Source organism: Macadamia integrifolia, unplaced genomic scaffold (genome assembly GCF_013358625.1).
Source record: "Macadamia integrifolia cultivar HAES 741 unplaced genomic scaffold, SCU_Mint_v3 scaffold453, whole genome shotgun sequence".
In the NCBI taxonomy this organism is placed as follows: Eukaryota; Viridiplantae; Streptophyta; class Magnoliopsida; order Proteales; family Proteaceae; genus Macadamia; species Macadamia integrifolia.
In genome coordinates, this window is record NW_024870454.1 from 453,914 (window position 1) to 471,998 (window position 18,085).

An 18,085-nucleotide genomic window follows, 5' to 3' on the forward strand; every position below is an offset into this window, starting at 1 on the left:
GCGGTCAGCATGCACTTTTTGTTGTCGATCTTTGACTGGTTGCTTTTTTAGATTTTAAGGAAGCTTGTCTCCCACTCACAAATGTAAAAGGTTTATTGACCGTTGGATCCGAATCCTCCATGATGGCTTTAATCAGATCTCATGAGATCCTTAAGATCGGAATCTTTTTTTATACCTTCTTTGCACGCCCGAAACACCACAACATACCTTGATAAGGTGTAGCGCCAGCGCATCAAGGATTATGCACCTAACCAATCAAATCCTATGTGCAAGCATCTATCTCCTCCACGTCAGTGCAAAATCTCAGTAACCTTTGGATGGGCATCAAGCCTACGTGGTCAAATCTGAACCATCCATTTCACATCCCTTTACTCCTCTTTATTACAATCAAGCCCCTGCCTCCATATATTTCAGTGCTTAAAGACCCCCTGCAACTCAGACCTTTAAAATCTTGAAATTACACAAAAGTCCTTCAAATTTCAAAAATAAATTCCAAAAAATCCACCCAACACCGGGAGCAACTGATGGATTTTTGGTTTGGATTTTCAAACCGGCTTTAGGGAAACACTTATAACTTTTTCGTACGATATCCAATCGAGATGAAATGTAGTGCGTTGGAATTGTAACTGGACGCTCTACGACTTTTCAGAAGACTCAATCATCTAACTCATCCATGTAAAAAGTCCAAAATGCTCCTAGACTTTTCCAATGACGTATCTTTCTCATACGGAATCAGAACGTGATGAAATTAGAACCATTAGAAAGATTGGATTTTTGTCGTATTGTTACATGGAGAACACTTCCTTTAAAAAATTCATCTTCAATGTCGAAACTACCCTCGACTGCCACAAATGTCGTAACTTCTTCATACCGTATCGGAATGCAACAAGATTAGATGCACTGGACTAGATAAATTACAATCTAGATTTTTCATGAAGAAATGATCTTCCAAAAATGTCATTTTCATTGTCAAAAATACCTCCGATCCTAAATAGGCCAATTTTACCAGTTTTGACCCAGAAACCCACACCACATACTAAGGATGTATCAAACCATTCCATGCATACCAAGTAGTTATGTTATATCATTGGTGACACTAGACACTGTCATATTATCATTTTCATCCACGTCACCAAACTGGCCACATCATCATCGCCACGTGATCGAGTTATCAACAAGGACAACCATAAAACAACACATCTCATAGAGGAGGCCAGGAAACTAGACTTGGAGCTATCAATGGAAGGTGTCACTTTGTCACTATCAGCATTGGTGGTACGACCTAGTCTGGTGGATAGGATCACTGTAGCTTAGGTTACTGATGCAGAGTTACAGAAGCTGATAGAAGAATGCCAGGAAGGAACCCAAAAGGATTCGGATTTCTCTATAACTAAAAATGGGATTCTCAAGTTCGAAGGGAGGTTATGTGAGCCCAGTGGTGGTGATTTGAGAGATACAATTTTGAGAGAGGCACACAACTCTCCATACTTCATTCACCCAGGTAGTACTAAAATATATAAGGACCTCAAAGGCTCCTACTGGTGGAAAGGAATGGAGAATGACGTGGCCACACATGAGTCTAGATGCCTCATGTGCCAGTAAATCAAGGCTGAAAGACAAAGGCCCCATGGGTTATTGCAGTCACTGACTATTCCGGAGTGAAAATAGGGGAATATTACCATGGACTTCATCACAGGCCTACCCCAAACACAGAAGGGTATGGATGCCATTTGGGTAGTTATGGACCGCTTGACGAAGGTAGCTCACTTTATCCCAATCAAGATCACATTTTCTATGGACAAGTTGGCCAAGTTGTATGTTGTTAACATCATCAGGTTGTATGGTGTACCAGTTAGTATCATCTCTAATCGAGATCCCAGATTCAATTCTAAGTTCTGGACATGTGTGTAGAAAGCTATGGGCACACATCTGAATTTCAATATAGCTTTTCATTCACAGACCGATGGTCAGTCAAAAAGGACCATCTAGGCATTGGAGGACCTACTCCGAGCATGTGCCTTGGATATGAGTTACAATTGGGATGAGCACATTTCCCTTATTGAGTTCTCTTACAACAACAGTTATCAGGCCACCATCGAAATGTCCCCATTCGAGGCTCAGTATGGTAGAAAGTGCCAGACTCCACTCTATTAGGATGAGGTTGGTGAATGACATATCTTGGGTCCAGACTTGATACAGGCTACTAGTGAGAAGGTGAATGTGATCAGAGAAAGGATCAAGGTAGCTCAGTCCAGGAAAAAAATCTATGTAGATGTTAGAAGGAAACATCTGGAGTCTGGTGTCGGAGACAAGGTGTTCTTTTGGATCTCCCTAGTTAAAGGGGTGATGCGGTTTAGCAAGAAGGGAAAGCTTAGTCTGAGGTTTATGGGACCATACGATATACTGAAAAGGATCGGACTAGTAGCATACCGGATAGCTTTACCACCAAAGTCGGAGGGTAACCATGATGTCTTCCATGTATCCATGTTGAGGAAGTACATCCCTAACCCCACTCACGCCTTGACTTACATACCCCATGAATTGGACGAGGATTTTGCATATGTGGAGTATCCGAAGAAGATTGTTGACCGGAAGGACCAAGTTCTCCGTAACCACACCGTTTCCTTTGTCAAAGTGAAATGGATGAACCACCCCGAACAGGAAGCATCTTGGGAACAAAGAGATGAGATGATGAAGCAGTTTCCTGGACTGTTTGATTTGGTAGGTATGTTCAATTTTGAAGATGAAATTCTTGAAAGGTGGGGGTAATGTTACACTCGTGCCCTGACTCGGTCTAATTTGAACTATTGTGGTAGGTCTCAGACCAGAGATCGGAAGCACTGTCGAGTTTTGGCTCATGGCCACCCATTGTCGAAGGGGGAGAGATGACCCCAAGTGTTCGTGGATCGTGTGTCGATCTAACTGGAGGGGGTTTGTACCTTCTGATCCTAGACAGTAAGTGAAGTTGTTGAAAGACTATGAGCACAGCGGAAGGCGACCACCTGTACAAGGCCAGTTGGTGGACAGTAAGTAGTCAAGATAGCTTGCTGTCTTGACCACCGAAAATATGCCACCGGAAGCACTCCACTGGAAGCACTAGGCCTAAATCCGGTGGACAGTTTCCTGTGAGCCATACAGACTGTTTTCAAGGTTTTGATACCCGTGGGTCCCACCAGTTGCATCGTAGACAGTCTCGGATTATCCCAAATCATCCTCCACATCTTCCTCATGACATAAGCATATTGCGGACCTAAGTAGTTGGGTTCTCGGGCTCCAAAAGGCGTATTAACCCAATCGGTCTGAATAGGGTCCAACCAAATAGATCCTAAGGTCCAACTTAACACATAAGAAGGAAATGAGGAGAGAAAGAAGAGAAGAAGGAAGAAGAAGGAGGAAGTCTTACCTCGGTGCCGGCTACCGCCTAGTCGTCAGAATCGTTGCCGAAGGTAAGTGCACTCACTTCTACCACTCTCTCTCTTCATGTTGACCTAGATTAAGCTAGGTATGGTTATGATCTTAGTGCACAAACCCTCTTAAGGTTGGAGAATGCATGTTCCACCTCCTCGGTGCCGTTGTCGAGCTCAAACCAAGCCTGATGAGCTCTGGCAACAAGTAATGCCAAATGACCAACTAGGGTTTCGATCATTCGATTGATGTATCTCTCAAATGGCTCGATGGAATCGGGGTTTTTTTGGCTTAGAATGATGCTAGGAACATTCCCTACAAACTCCACGGAATAAATCCTGACGATTGGGCCCGAGTCGGAAAGCCCCAATTTGAGTGGACAGTCTGTACTGCCACCAGAAGCAAGCCACCGGATCCATTGGGCCTGCTTCCAGTGGGTTATTTTCCATAAACCATAGAGCACAATGAGCTCTTTGTCACCACCGTCAGAAACAACACTGATATTTTTTATGCAAATACCCTATTTCCGATGACATTACTGTCATTGGGAAACTTTGTCTGTACCTTTTGGGGTTAACCCAAGTGGGCCTCTCCCAATCTTTCTGATACGTACTGATGTATGATTGCCCTTGTGTCTAGGACAGTGACGTACACAAGCCTCGAGATTGAAACTGAGTGGATTGATCAGTGGCCTTATCTGAACCCTAACACAAGCATATATCAACAAGGTGAAGGATGGATTGCTTTATTTTTTTTGGGAATATTTATTATTTTAGAATTTGCTCACATGTGTAGATTTAATATGTTTAATTATATTGCTCAAATGATGATGATGATTATCATATGTTGCATTCTTATGGATTTGATATAAAATATTTATTGATATATATGATGGGATCCGGTGTGGCCGAGGTGGTACCGGTACCATGATCACCATGTGTTTGTTATATGTATGAGATGGAATCTAGCATGGCCTAGTGGTACCGATGTTGTGATTTCTGTATGCTTGTTGCATTCATACTGATTATGTGCATTAGAGTTAGTTATAGTCGCAGATTACACTTTATGACCGATATGTTACCGGTATCGTGTGCTCCAGGACTATATTTGGAAATGGATACACTTTGTGGCCGATGATTGGTACCAGTGTTTTGTAATCCATACTCAACTGCTATATGCATGCTAAATTAGGTAACCAGTCGTGGGTTACACTTTGTGCCCAATGTGTTACCGATATCATGTAATTCTTACTAACTGTATCATTATAAAGGCGTGTGGCATAAATGTGGTTAGGTATCACTCCCTATGCTACGAAGGTGTTGGATAACCCATTGTGGTATGTTTGATGTCCCTTTCTAGAATGTCACACCCATAGTACGATGTGATTGTTATCGAAGGCGGGAACTTATCAGGCGTGGCCGATGATTAGTACCAGTACCATGACAGCCAGGAGGGGGTTATCAAGGGTTTGCTGGGTGACCCATGAATGCATACGGGGACCGACAGGCTTCTATTCACGACTAGGGTTTGTATCCCTGCATAGTCGATGGTGGTTCTGAGATGAGGGATACAGCCTAATGTGTTGTAGTAGCATTTACCAGACTTAGTTTGTATTGTTAGGCGGATAATAAAATAAATGAATTGTATCACAAGCATCATAGGCTATGTGTTTAATTTTTGCAATCATGTATCGTGAATTATTATTGCGATTGTTATACTTGGATGTGCTTGAAACCCACCCCTGGCTGAGCGAGTTGGAAAGCTCACCCCACGTATATAACCTCTTTTTAGATGATAACCCAAGTATGGTCGTGCCCATGGCTAGTGATTCTTTACCCTTTGGACCCAAGTACGGAGTGAGCGACTAGTGGATGCCAGATTTGGAGGAGCATAGTCAGGACTGTGCTTGTGATTTCTGTGCATATGCTGCACCATGAAGTGTTCGGTGTATTTTTGGTGATTTTGATATGAGTTTGTGGATGGTACATTTCTTTTGAACTTATTAGTTATACGTCATGGATAATTGTAAAAGGATAATTCGGTTATGGATAATATTTTATCACTGGATAATTTTTCCATTTTATTGATGATTCTACTACTAAACTCTGATTCCACTACTTTTGGTTGGTTTGTGATGTGAGATCGTGAATTGCTATCAGAGATCCTGGTAGGTTTGTAAGACAGGACGTGTCTTACTGACACCATCGGTATTGCTAATGGTAAGTTGGGTCTACTAGAAGTGAGGTGTGACAGCTATGGTATCAGAGAATACAGCTCTGCCTTAACTCTCAATCTCGACCAAACCATGACTTGGGAAAATTATGATTTAAATAAAAATCTCAAAGACAACAATAATAGAATTTCACAAATTAGGAGACAAGCATAGGTGTTAAATCCGTTTCATTAAAATAAAGAACTTGAATACACAGCTTACATCATTTTATAAAAAATTTAAAATACTGAAAGCTGGAAATCCTAACTATCCTAAGTCTAGGAATTTAAATAACTAAAGCAAATGATAGTAAATAAAAGTTCAGCTAAACCTAGAACATGAAAAGGGAAATCCTAAAACTACAGTGGCAACGTACCACTACTCTTGCTGATGCTGTTGCTGCTGGTTTTGTCCTTAGCCTTGAGCCTGGTTTGGACCATGTGTTCTTAGAGGTGGAACTAGAATACCAAGATGGAAGACCATCACCTGCATTTGTGCTTCTAGGGAGGCCACTTTATTATCCATATGACAATAGGTCCTATCTATGCTCTCGAGGCGGCCATCCATGCGCCTCAACAGTGATGTGGTGGTATCCAAGCATGCCTTAACATCATTAAGACCGTAAGGTCTCACACCCCTAGTGCCCTGGGAAGTGGAGGCAACCCTAGAACCCATAGCCTGTGGGTTAGGTGGTGGGACACCACCAACCCTAGTAGCTCCTTCCCCTACACCAACAGCACCTCCACCAACATTACCGGCACCGCCACCCTCTACCTCCATAGGTTGCTCATCCTCCTCCAAAATAGGTGTCACCTCTCACATGTTGACGGTCATCTTCCTTGGGGAGTCTTGGTTAAAATATGTGACCTCATTTTCCAAGCATCCCTTGCCCTCCAAATCCACCCTAAAGCAAAGGAAGATGTCTGTCAGTATCCTTCCATAGCATAGGTTCCCAACTCGGTGATCCTGTCCCTTGGACCGAATTACTGTGATCCACATCAGAAGGTAGGGAAGACATATCTGCACCCCCATGTAAATGCAGTAAGTCACATAGGCATGCAATACGAATACCTCATCGTAGTGCCCACCAGTGGGGAGAACATTCTACTGGACTGCATGACAAACAACCTTTGGAGTGGAAAGGTAGTTAACTGTGCGATCCCATCCACTAGCCTCCTTGGTCAACATGTCGTTTACCTCTTGAAGAGTGTTGGGGCTCTAGAAATCCTAAGCTAGAGTCCGAGGCGGATAGTAAACCAAGTCACTGGTGTAGTCGACCATCAGGATGTTGGCCAACTACCTCATGTCAAACAAAATCTCAAACCCCTTCATGTAGGAAGTGATCTGCATCTCTTCAGTGCCTCGGTCACGCATTACAGGTTAGAGTAGAACAACCTAACCAGAGTTGGGTAGTAGTACTTGTTGAGTTTCAAGATGCGGTACCACCCGATCACCTCAAAGCATTAACAGAGACGGAATGCATGGAAGTCTCTTATCCTCACATAAATCCCCAAGTCCATATTACAGCGCTTGCTAGCGTAAAAAGAGATGGAAAAGGGGGCAGAGCATGCCATATGTTACCTCAGCAAGAAGTTTCTAGAATAATGAGACGTGGTACACATCTTTAGAAAAAACTTGTACTGTATTGATTTGGGCAACGAAAAGGCTGCGACACTATATGGTAGCTTATCCAGTACGTCTGATCGCTAGAATGGATCCAATCAAATACCTCTTCGAAAAACCAGCTCTAATAGGAAGGATGGCCCTGTGGCTACTTTTGCTATCAGAGTTTGATATCACCTATGTTACTCAGAAATCTGTCAAGGGGCAAGCTATAGCTGATCATTTGGCTGCCCACCCCATAGAAGATGGAAGAGCCCTGGTTGATGCCTTTCCAGATGAAGAAATCACAGCAATAAAGGAAGAAGATACAGCTAATGAACGGCAGTTGTTCTTTGATAAAGCAGCTAATCAAAAGGGGTGTGGCGTGGGAATATTGCTTCCCACTCATAACGGCCTTTACTTTCCTTCATCATTCTACCTCGACTTCCCATGTACCAACAATATTACTAAATATGAAGCTAGTGTGTTGGGACTAGAAATGGCCCTAACTATTGGAGTGAAAAGGATCAAAGTGTATAGAGATTCATCCATTGTCATTTGTCAAACACAAGAAAAGTGGAAGACCAGAGATGAAAAGCTAAAGCAGTATCAAGAACATCAACAGAGACCAAAATCTCAAAAATTATTCACTGAAAACAGCCCACCAGATCCTACTCCAGTGTTTCCGGTGGCCTTGTTTCTGGTGGACTGGGAAACAATATAAATGGGTGCGGGGGTCCTCATTCTTTCACAAAACCCTATTCTAACTTGTGGAGAAGGAGAAACGGCTAAGGAAGCTTGCCCCAGCCATTCCCCACCTTTTACATGCGATTTTGCGACTAATTGCTGCTGTCTATGCACTTCCAGTAAGTTTCTCATCCCTTTCAACCTAGTCTTTCAAGGTTTTTGGTTTCCTCTTCTTCTCTAACCTAGGTTTTAAATTTCCAAAAACCCTAGGTACTGTGATACAAACCCTAGTCATGATTAGGAGCATGTCAATCTCGGAATGCGACCATTATTCACCCAGCAAACCCCTGATAGCCCCCTCCTAGAAGTCACAGAATCGGAAACACCAACAGCCATGTCAGACTATTTTCTACCTCTGGTAACAATCACATCATATCACAGGTGTGGCATTCAGGAAAGGTTCATCGAACATACCACCACTAGGTTATCCAACACCTTACTCCCTATTGATAAGGGGATGTCACATAGGGAATGTCAACTAACCACAATATACATGCCTTGCATAATAGTACAGTTAATATGGAATAAGATACCGAAATTACCCATCGGCCACATTGCATCCCTTTCCAAGCCTAGCTAGGATGAAAGCAGTTGACTATAGAGTACGCGATACCAAAACTACCATCGGCCATAAAGCGTTTCCATTTTCAAGTATAGTCTCGGAGTGCACAATACTAAAATCACCATCGGCCACAAAGTGCAACCCACGACTATATCTAAATCTAATGCACATACATAATGCATGAATGCAACATCCACATGGTGATCATGGTACCGGAACCACCTCTACCAGACTGGATCCCACCTCACAATCCACATCTCAACATAATAACGTATCCAATTTTCACATTTCATAAACATAATGACTCATCATAAATAACATGTTCACAATTATCAATATAATCATGTCAAAAAATAAAAAAATCATTTAATATTTCTAACACATTTGAGCAATTTCTAAATATCAAACTTTCTACAAAATAAAGTCCACCATCCCTCATCTTGGTTGGTTCAGGTTCCAAGTGTATCAATCGATATTCACTCACTTTTGATCTCGATGTATGTGCATGTCATTGTCCTATGTACAAAGGTAATCGGGTGTTAACGGGTGTCGGAAACATCGGAGGGGACCCACAAGGGTTACCCCTAAAGGACACAAGTTCTATCAAATTTTGGTTATGACAGCAAGGTCATTGGAAATATGCCACCAAAAATATGGAAAATCCATCAAAAATATCAATGGTGTTTCTGGTAGCCTTGGCAGAGAGATCCTAAGAACCTTGACTTCATCATAAATATGCCACTGAATCCTACTTAGGCTGTTTTCGGTGGAAACACAACAACAACCTACCTCATTTGGGGTTTTTCATCTCAGGCCCGATTATCGGGATTTGTTCCACAGAGTTTTTAAGGGATCTATTGTTATGATTTAAAATATAACCGCAAGCGTACGGATCAGTGTAGCTATGGGTCGAACACAGGGAGAACAACCACTTTATTTTTTGCTTCTTTTAATAATGTGAAAGTGAACCGATTAATGGTTATGATCTAATTCTAACTACCATCCTAAACATATATATCTAAAATAATGTCTTAACCATTCTTCATCTAAGAATTTAAATACCCAAGCCACACAATTAAAATTAAATAAATAAATAACTGAAAATAAATAACCCACACAATTAAAAAGCAATGAAGAAAAAAATGCTGAAATAAAAATAAAGTAAAAGAAAGGGGATAAAGCTAGAGAGAGACTCACAAGTAGGTTTCTCTACTTAGCCCGAGGGATGCATCATAATATGAGCTTCCCTACTTGACTAGAGAGTCACTCTTACAAGGGTTACTCTACTTGACTTTAGGGAAAGGGAGGAAATTAAAATAAAAATAATAAAATGATGGTTCTATGGCTAGGAGGGGCAAAGCCAACACATACACTAACCATGAACCTTGGGGGAAAGGAAAAACAATAATGTAACGACTGAAAGTAAAATCCTAAATTAAGAAAGAAAGGGTAGTCAGAAGAGGGAATGAAAGGGGGGAGAGAAGACTATTGAAGAAGCCTACCTATCTGAATCAATGCTTGAAATTGAAAGCTTGGGTGATTTTAGATACTGCCAACCCTAAAAACTAGATCTAAAATGAACCAAATCTGAAATTTTTAGGGTTGGAGAAAACAAATCTCGAAAAAAAAATGAACTTGAAAAAAGAGATGCTCCGCGGCTCGTGATCTTGTCACCTAGATATAAACCTAGAACTATAACTTAAAAATTACAACTCAATTGCATAAATCATAAACATAAAAATCCGAATAAAAATAAAAAAGTGCTTGCATTAATTGAAATAGAAAGCTATTACAAAAGTGATTAAATTAAAAACAAAGAAGAACAAAAACTAAAGAGAGTGGGAGTGAGAGAGAAAGAGAGAGAGAGAGAGAGAGAGAGAGAGAGAGAGCAACTAAAAAAAACCCTAGAAGAAGAATGAAGTGCCTCCTCCCCTTATGTTGATTCTATTAGATAGAGAATGGGGGAGGGAAGCTAATGATTTTCGCTTCTAAAAAAAAGGATTTTTTTTATCTTGTTGATGAGGTGGAGGAGAGAGAAGAGAGAAAGAGAGAAAACGTGTGGAGAGAGAATCTCCCATGATTTTTCTTGCCTTTTTTTTCCTATTTTTTCTCTTCAACTTGTGCATAACCCTCTTGACCGACCTTCTTGCTTTAAGTGATGAGTAGGAGAGAGAAAATATTTTTAAAAATAATCTCCGAAAAGTGGTAGCTAAGAGGTTCGAACTTGAGACCTCCTAATAAGGAAGGGATTTTTCATACCACAACTCACCAACTATGCTAGATAGTTGTTGTTATCAAAAATGAATCTTCAATCCCTTAAAGGTGTGATCCACCGATCCTTGTTGGCATTTAAAATATTCTTTATACCCCTAGGACAACTGCAGATGGGCTGATTTTACATCTCGGTTCAGTTTTGATCCATTATTCTTTTTCTGACCCAAAAAGAATAATCACTTGTACGGTTGACCAAACGAATGTGTACTTTTAATTGAACACGTCTATCTTACTCAGAATTTCATCCTCTTTGTAATCATGAAAAGAAACAGGACCTCTTTACGTGTAAAATTGGAGATATAGCACCCTATAATCCTTAAGGTATTTAAAATATAAAATCTGTAAAAAGAGAGTAAAACCCACGGTAGCTCCATTCTAAATATGTAAAATGCATGTTTTACTACCCTATATTTTACACATAAATGTGCTCATTAGAATTCCGACACTTAGACTTTGCTAGTCCTCGAGCAAAACAAAAAGAAAAAGAATAAAAACAAAAAACCTAACTCACTTTTGTAGGAATCACGGTTGCATTTAGCATGTGCAATAAGCCTTTAAACCCCTAGGTCACCCCTAGTGGACGATTTGTGTCTTGTGGGTGTTTATAGTGAATATACATCCAAAATTCAGAATAAATAAATTCCAACCTTGGCTAAAGGTAAGAGGGCCATACCGATCCAAAGCAAAGATAATTCCTCTTACAAGGGACCCCTACACTTGAACTTTTATTACCCCATATCAATTCCAGGCACTAGCATATTTATTAATTTGGAACTCACCTCATCTCTTTCAAAACATCCTTATCTTAAGGTAAAACCACTTGTGAAGAAATAGGGAACCAATGACTAAGGCATTGGAGTGTTTTTGACCAAACATGTTACCAAACGTTATTGACATTTGCACATTTTTTTCACATTTTTTCGCTTAATAAACTCTATTCTACTCCACTAATTTTGGCCTGAATGACATGTTGGAGCAAACACCAGACACTCAAGTTATTATGTAGCTTCGTTTTTTGCATGTGCCCACAAAGACAGTGATGCTAGAATTCTTTCAGAAGTTTCCTCCCTAGGAATTTCGATCAAGACGCCACGCTTCCTGAGGCGCAATGCCCTGTCTAGTTCCAAGGGAATCAACTATTACTCTTCTTTATATCACATTTCACACTTCATTTAAAACTGTGCATTTGTCAACTCATGCCAAATTAAAAAGAAGGTCCCAACTCCAAATCAAAAGTACAAGGAACCCACAGACTTACATATGGTCCAACACCATAAAACAAGGGTCTCTTATTTTTCAAAAGAAAGTCCCATCTCAAGACATAGGCTTGTTTCTTTCTTCTCAATAGGGTTTTTATATCTTCAAAATGGGTACCTTAATTAAAATTTTTATTTTCATACATCAAGCAATTGAATGGTATGATCATTAGCCAAAACCCAAAGTAGAACTTCATTCTTAGCAAGCTCAAAAACAAAAAGAAAAGCAAACAAAAAAAAAGTGGAAAAAGCAAAAACTGATTTCCCTCCCCCACACTTAAGTCATACAATGTCCTCAATGCACGGGAAAGAATTTAAAGCGAAGACAATGTAAGGGGCTCATATCTGATTAAAAGTTAGTCATCAGTGTAAAGAGAATCATGGAGATCCATGACTTCTTCACTGCCAGTAGTAGGAAACTTGAGGAACAATTTCAAACGCTGACCATTAACCTTCAAAATTACCCCTGTTCCTGGATTCAGAATCTCCACAGCCCCATGGGGATATACATTATAGATAATAAATGGCCATCCCATCGGGATCTAAGCTTACTAGGAAAAAGATGCAATCGAGAATTATACAATAAGACCTTATCACCAATTGTAAAAGATTTGCGCAGAATGTGCTTATCATGGAAGGCTTTGGTCTTTTCCTTGTAAATCCTAGAACTTTCATAGGCATCATTCCTAAGTTCCTCCAACTCAGATAGTTGGAGCTTACGATGAATTCTCGCATCAGACAAATCAAAGTTGAGCTTCTTGACGGCTTAAAAGACCTTATGCTCTAACTCAATTGGTAATTGACAGGCTTTCCCATACACCAAATGGCAGGAAGACTGACCAATGTCGGTCTTAAATGGAGTCTGATGAGCCAACAAGGCATCAATGAGCCTAAGGGATCAATCCTTACGGTTGGGATTAACAATTTTCTTCAAGATTTGTTTGATCTACCTATTAGACACCTCCACTTGGTCACTAGTTTGGGGGTGATAAGGGGTAGATAACTTATGTGTGATCCAATACTTTTTCATCAAGGCCTCAAAAGGTCGATTATAAAAATGAGTACCCCTATCACTAATTATTGCACGTGGTGCACCAAAGAGGGAAAAAATATTCTCTGTGAGAAGCTAGACCACCACTTTGTGGTCGTTAGATTTACTAGGTATGGCCTCTATCCACTTAGAAACATAATCAACAGTAAAAAATATGTACAAATTCCCAAAGGAATTAGGGAATGGTCCCATAAGATCAATGCCCCATACATCAAAGATCTCAACTACCAAAAAAGAGTTAAGGGACATCATGTTCCTCTTATTGATACGGCCAAAAGACTGGCAGGCTGGACAACCTTACAAAAATCAAAAGCATCTCTAAAAAGAGTGGACCAATAAAATCCACATTGGAGAACCTTTGCGGCAGTCTTCTTAGTTCCAAAGTGTCCACCACATACATGATCATGGTAAAAAGAGAGAATGGAATGCTGCTCATGACTAGGAACACATCATCGGATAATCTTATCAGAATATATCTTAAACAAATAAGGATCATTCCATAAAAAAGTGCTTAATTTGGGAATGAAACCTATACTTATCTTGGGTGGACCAGTGATCTGGAGTCACACTTGAAACTAAGAAGTTGGCAATGTCAGCAAACCATGGTTCACTGGACACTGCAAATAACTATTATTCTAGAAAGTTCTCATTGACTGGAGAATTGACAGTCAAGGAATTGGGAAGCCGGAATAAATAGTCTGCAACTAGGTTTTCAACTCCTTTCTTATCCCTAATTTTCAAATTAAACTCTTGTAAAAGTAAAACCCACCTAATGAGACGGGATTTGAAATCTTTCTTCTGAACTAGGTATCTAAAAGCAGAATGATCATTATACGCCATCACATGTGAACCAACTAAGTAAGACTGAAAACTTTTCTAATACAAACACAGCAACTAAAAATTCTTTTTCAATGGTTGTATAATTGAGTTGTGTATCATTTAAGGTCCTATTAGCATAATAAATGACTGTGGGAAACTTATTAATCCTTTGACTCAAAACCGCTCCTATGACAAAATCTGAAGCATCACACATCAGTTCAGAAGGTTCGATCCAAACAGGTGGTTGAACAATGGGTGCATTGGTCAACTTCTTCTTAAGTTGTTTGAAGGATTCTAGGCACTCTTTAGAAAACTCAAAAGTTTGATCTTTGGCAAGTAATAAAGTGAGAGGTTGGACTAACTGACTAAAGTTCTTAATAAACCTTCTGTAGAAGCCCGCATGCCCTAGAAAAGACCGGACGTCCTCAATAGATTGAGGAGGTTATAAATTATCAGTTAAATCCACTTTGGCTCTATCTACCTTAATTCCCTCTTTGGATATTACATGGCCTAAACACAATACCAGATTTAACCATAAAATGACATTTCTCCCAATTCAAAACCAAATTCTTAGATATGTAACTTTTCAAAAGTAGGGAAAGAGGATGAAGACATTCAGAATAGGAATTCCAATGAATTGAAAAGTCATCCATAAATACTTCTAAGAATTTTTTGATCATGTCAAAAAAGATGCTCATCATGCATCGTTGGAACGTAGCAGGGGCATTGCAAAGCCCAAAGGGCATACACCTGTAAGCAAATGTTCCATTGGGCATGTAAAAGTGGTCTTATGTTAGTCCTCTAAAGCAATTGGGATTTGGTTATGGCCGAAATATCCATAAAAAAATAATAATATTCATGTCCCGCTAACCTCTCTAACATCTGGTCAATGAATGATAATGGGAAGTGATCCTTCCAGGTTGTCATATTAAGTTTCCTATAGTCTATGCACACTCTCCACCCTGATTGGACATGAGTTGGAATCAGTTTGTTATTGGCATTGGGAACTATAGTAACACCAAACTACTTGGGCACTACATGAACTGGGCTTACCCACTAGCTATCAGAAATAGGATAAATTATTCCATGATCCAAGCACTTTAGGGTCTCCTTCTTAATGTCTTCCATCATCACTGGATTAACCCTTCTTTGGGGTTCCGTGGATAGTTTGGAATCCTCCATAAGATGTATATGATGTTACAGAATAGAAGGGCTTATACCCTTGATATCAGCCATGGTCCAATCTAGGGCTTCCTTATTGTTTTTTAACATTTTAAGTAACTCATCTTCCTGGTTAGAAGTCAAATTTGAAGAAATTATTACAGGAAGAGTCTGGTTAGGCCCTAGGAAAGCATACCTCAAATTAGATGACAACTCCTTAAGATCTAGCTTAGGGGGCTCAACTATAGAATGTTTGGAAATGGAATTGGAAAGGGGTCCTAAGGGCTCCACAGGTGTGTGAAGACTTAGGACTTCAGAAAATAAAGTTTCACTACCATCATGCAACTCATCCATACATTCTTGGAATTCTGAATCAAAATTAATATCAAAGTTGGTAATTAAATCATTAGAAAAATCCAAAAAATCCTCAAGCATAATGATCTCTTCTTCCTTATGTGGTTGCTTGCTTATCCTAAACATGTTAAACTCAGCAGTTTGGTTGCCAAAAGATAACTTTAGGAAATCATTCCGATAATTTATTAATGCATTACTGGTAGCCAATAATGGTCTTCCTAAAATTATTGGGATTTCATCCTTGGTTGAAAAGGGCTTGGTATCTAACATAATGAAATCAACAGGAAAAATAAATTCTCCCACCTTTAGTAAGACATCCTCAACCATCCCTTTAGGAATCTTAACAAACCTATCTTCCAACTGAAGAGTAGTTTCAGTGGCTTTCAATTCTCCCAATCCTAGTTGCTTGTACACATGGTAAGGCAAAAGATTCATACTTGAGCCAAGGTCAAGTAAGGCATGCTCAATGTAGGTATTGCCTATGAACAAGCTATGGTAGGGCTCCCTGATCCTTATACTTGGCTACTATAGGCTGATTAATTATGGAACTAATGTTACCTGCCAAGAATGCCTTTTTGAGCACACTAGTGATACATTTGTGAGTACACAAATCTTTTAAGAACTTTGCATGGGTGGGGATTTGGGATATGGCATCCAAAAGAGGGATGTTCACTTCTACCTTTTTAAAGACTTCTAAAATTTTATCCATGAAAGCAGTCTTCTTTTTGTTTACCAAGCGATTAGGAAATAAGACAGGAAGAACATTAGGACTATTAGGGATTTATCCTTTTTCAGAAGAATCATTAGGTTCATCAGACGAACCTAGAACAAGAGGCACACTTGTGTCCTCAACAGAAGGAGAGTTAATAGGAGTAATGGATGAGAAAGATTTAGGAACACTCTGTTTGTACTCTCGACCACTCCTAAGAGCATAAACAACATTACATTGGTTGGAGGGCCCTTGTTGGGTCCGACCTTGTACTATATTCAGTGATGCATTAGTTAGTGGTTGTGAGCCAACATGTTGATGATGCCTAGGGTTAGGCTCTGGTTAACTGGATAAAGCTCCCCTCTACCTCTCACGCAAAATTGAGACAACTTGGGAGAGTTCTCTTTTAAAATTTTGATGGCTTGACATGAGGAGGGCCATATTCTTTTCCAAATCACTTACCCTACTTGCCTCTCCAGTGTGGGTAAACCCAGGGGGTTGCTAATAAGATGATAGGAGAGGGGCCCAAGGAAAACTATCCTGAGGTCCTACATTTGGCCTAGAAAAAGTATTTTGGGAAAAAGATTATTGTACAAAGGAGGCCTTTGGAGTCCAGGTTGACCTTGATTATGGAAATTGGAAGGCCCTACTTAGCTGCTCTGGTTCCAGGAGAAATTTGGGTGATTTTTCCATCTTGGATTGTAAGTGTTACTATATGGATTATTCTGATATAAGGCATTCACACTTTCATTGAAAGTGCCCTCAGAGGTGTTGGGGCATTCTTCTATGGCATGTTCGGGGGACTATCACCAAGCACAAATCTTAACCAAATTGATTGATGATGGCTCTCTAGGAACAATAGCTTCAATCCTCTTGATTAGGTTATCCAAATGGGCTTCCTTGGTTGCTATCCCATCCACAAAATATCCTTACCCTCCTATGGTTCTTTCACTCTCTTAGGTTGATTCCCACTCACGGGTTTTGTTAGCTAAGTCAAGTAAGAATTCCTATGCCTTTCCTTCATCTGTAAAGGATGTGAATCCCTCATGGCATATAGACTCTATCATTTGTTTAGTTGGGTAATCAATACCCTTATAAATTATTTGACATAAATGTCATAAGTCTATGCTATGGTGAGGGCATTCTTGGAGTAGATCCTTGAATCTCTCCATAAGTTTAGAAAATGGCTCACTAAGCTTTTGCCTAAACTGAAGATATCACTTAAAAGTTTATTGGTCTTGTGAGTTGGGAAAAACTTCTTAAGCAAGACAATTGTGAACTACTCTCATGAGATTATGGGATTTGTGGGTGACCCATACAACCACTTCTTAGTTTGATATTTTAATGCAAATGTGATGAACCTAAGCTTAACAGCATTATCACAAAGTTGTTGGATCTTAATTAGAACACATACCTCTTCAAATTCCCTTAGAAATAGGTATGCATCCTCAGAGATCAGTCCATGAAAGTAGTGCAACATAGTGATGTACTAAGATTTGAGCTCAAAATTATTGCCCTGGGCTTGTGGTAGAACTATGCAAGAAGGTTGGGCTGCTCTAGCAGGGTAGAACCTATCTTTCAGAGATTTAGGTGGAGAGTTTTCTGTTGGTCTCCCATATTGAAGGGTTTTAAAGAGAGCAAACATATAGGGTCACTACTTGTTGGATCTCTTCTTTCTAACCGATTCTTAGTATTACGTACCCACTTAACACTCATGCAATAGAAAACTACCCACAACTAGAGTAAGATAAGCACAAAAAAATGGAAAGAATTTTTTTTTTTTTGGATTTTTTGGGAGCTTATTGACAGGGATCTGGGGTTGCTCAGGTCAATTCCTGAGGTAATGCAATAGGGTGAAACCTGTCTTTATCATACTGTGAGGCTTGGAGACCTCCACCGATACAACTATTATTGTAAGTTGTTCTTCTCAGCA

At 39.9% G+C, this 18,085-nt stretch overlaps 1 non-coding gene across 1 annotated transcript; it reads left to right on the forward strand.

The window, feature by feature from the left end:
- The first annotated feature begins 17,277 nt into the window (after nucleotides 1-17,277).
- Nucleotides 17,278-17,383, forward strand: LOC122068731. The gene has a single exon (XR_006137228.1). It is a non-coding gene; the product is annotated as a small nucleolar RNA R71 (small nucleolar RNA).
- Nucleotides 17,384-18,085: the final 702 nt, after the last annotated feature.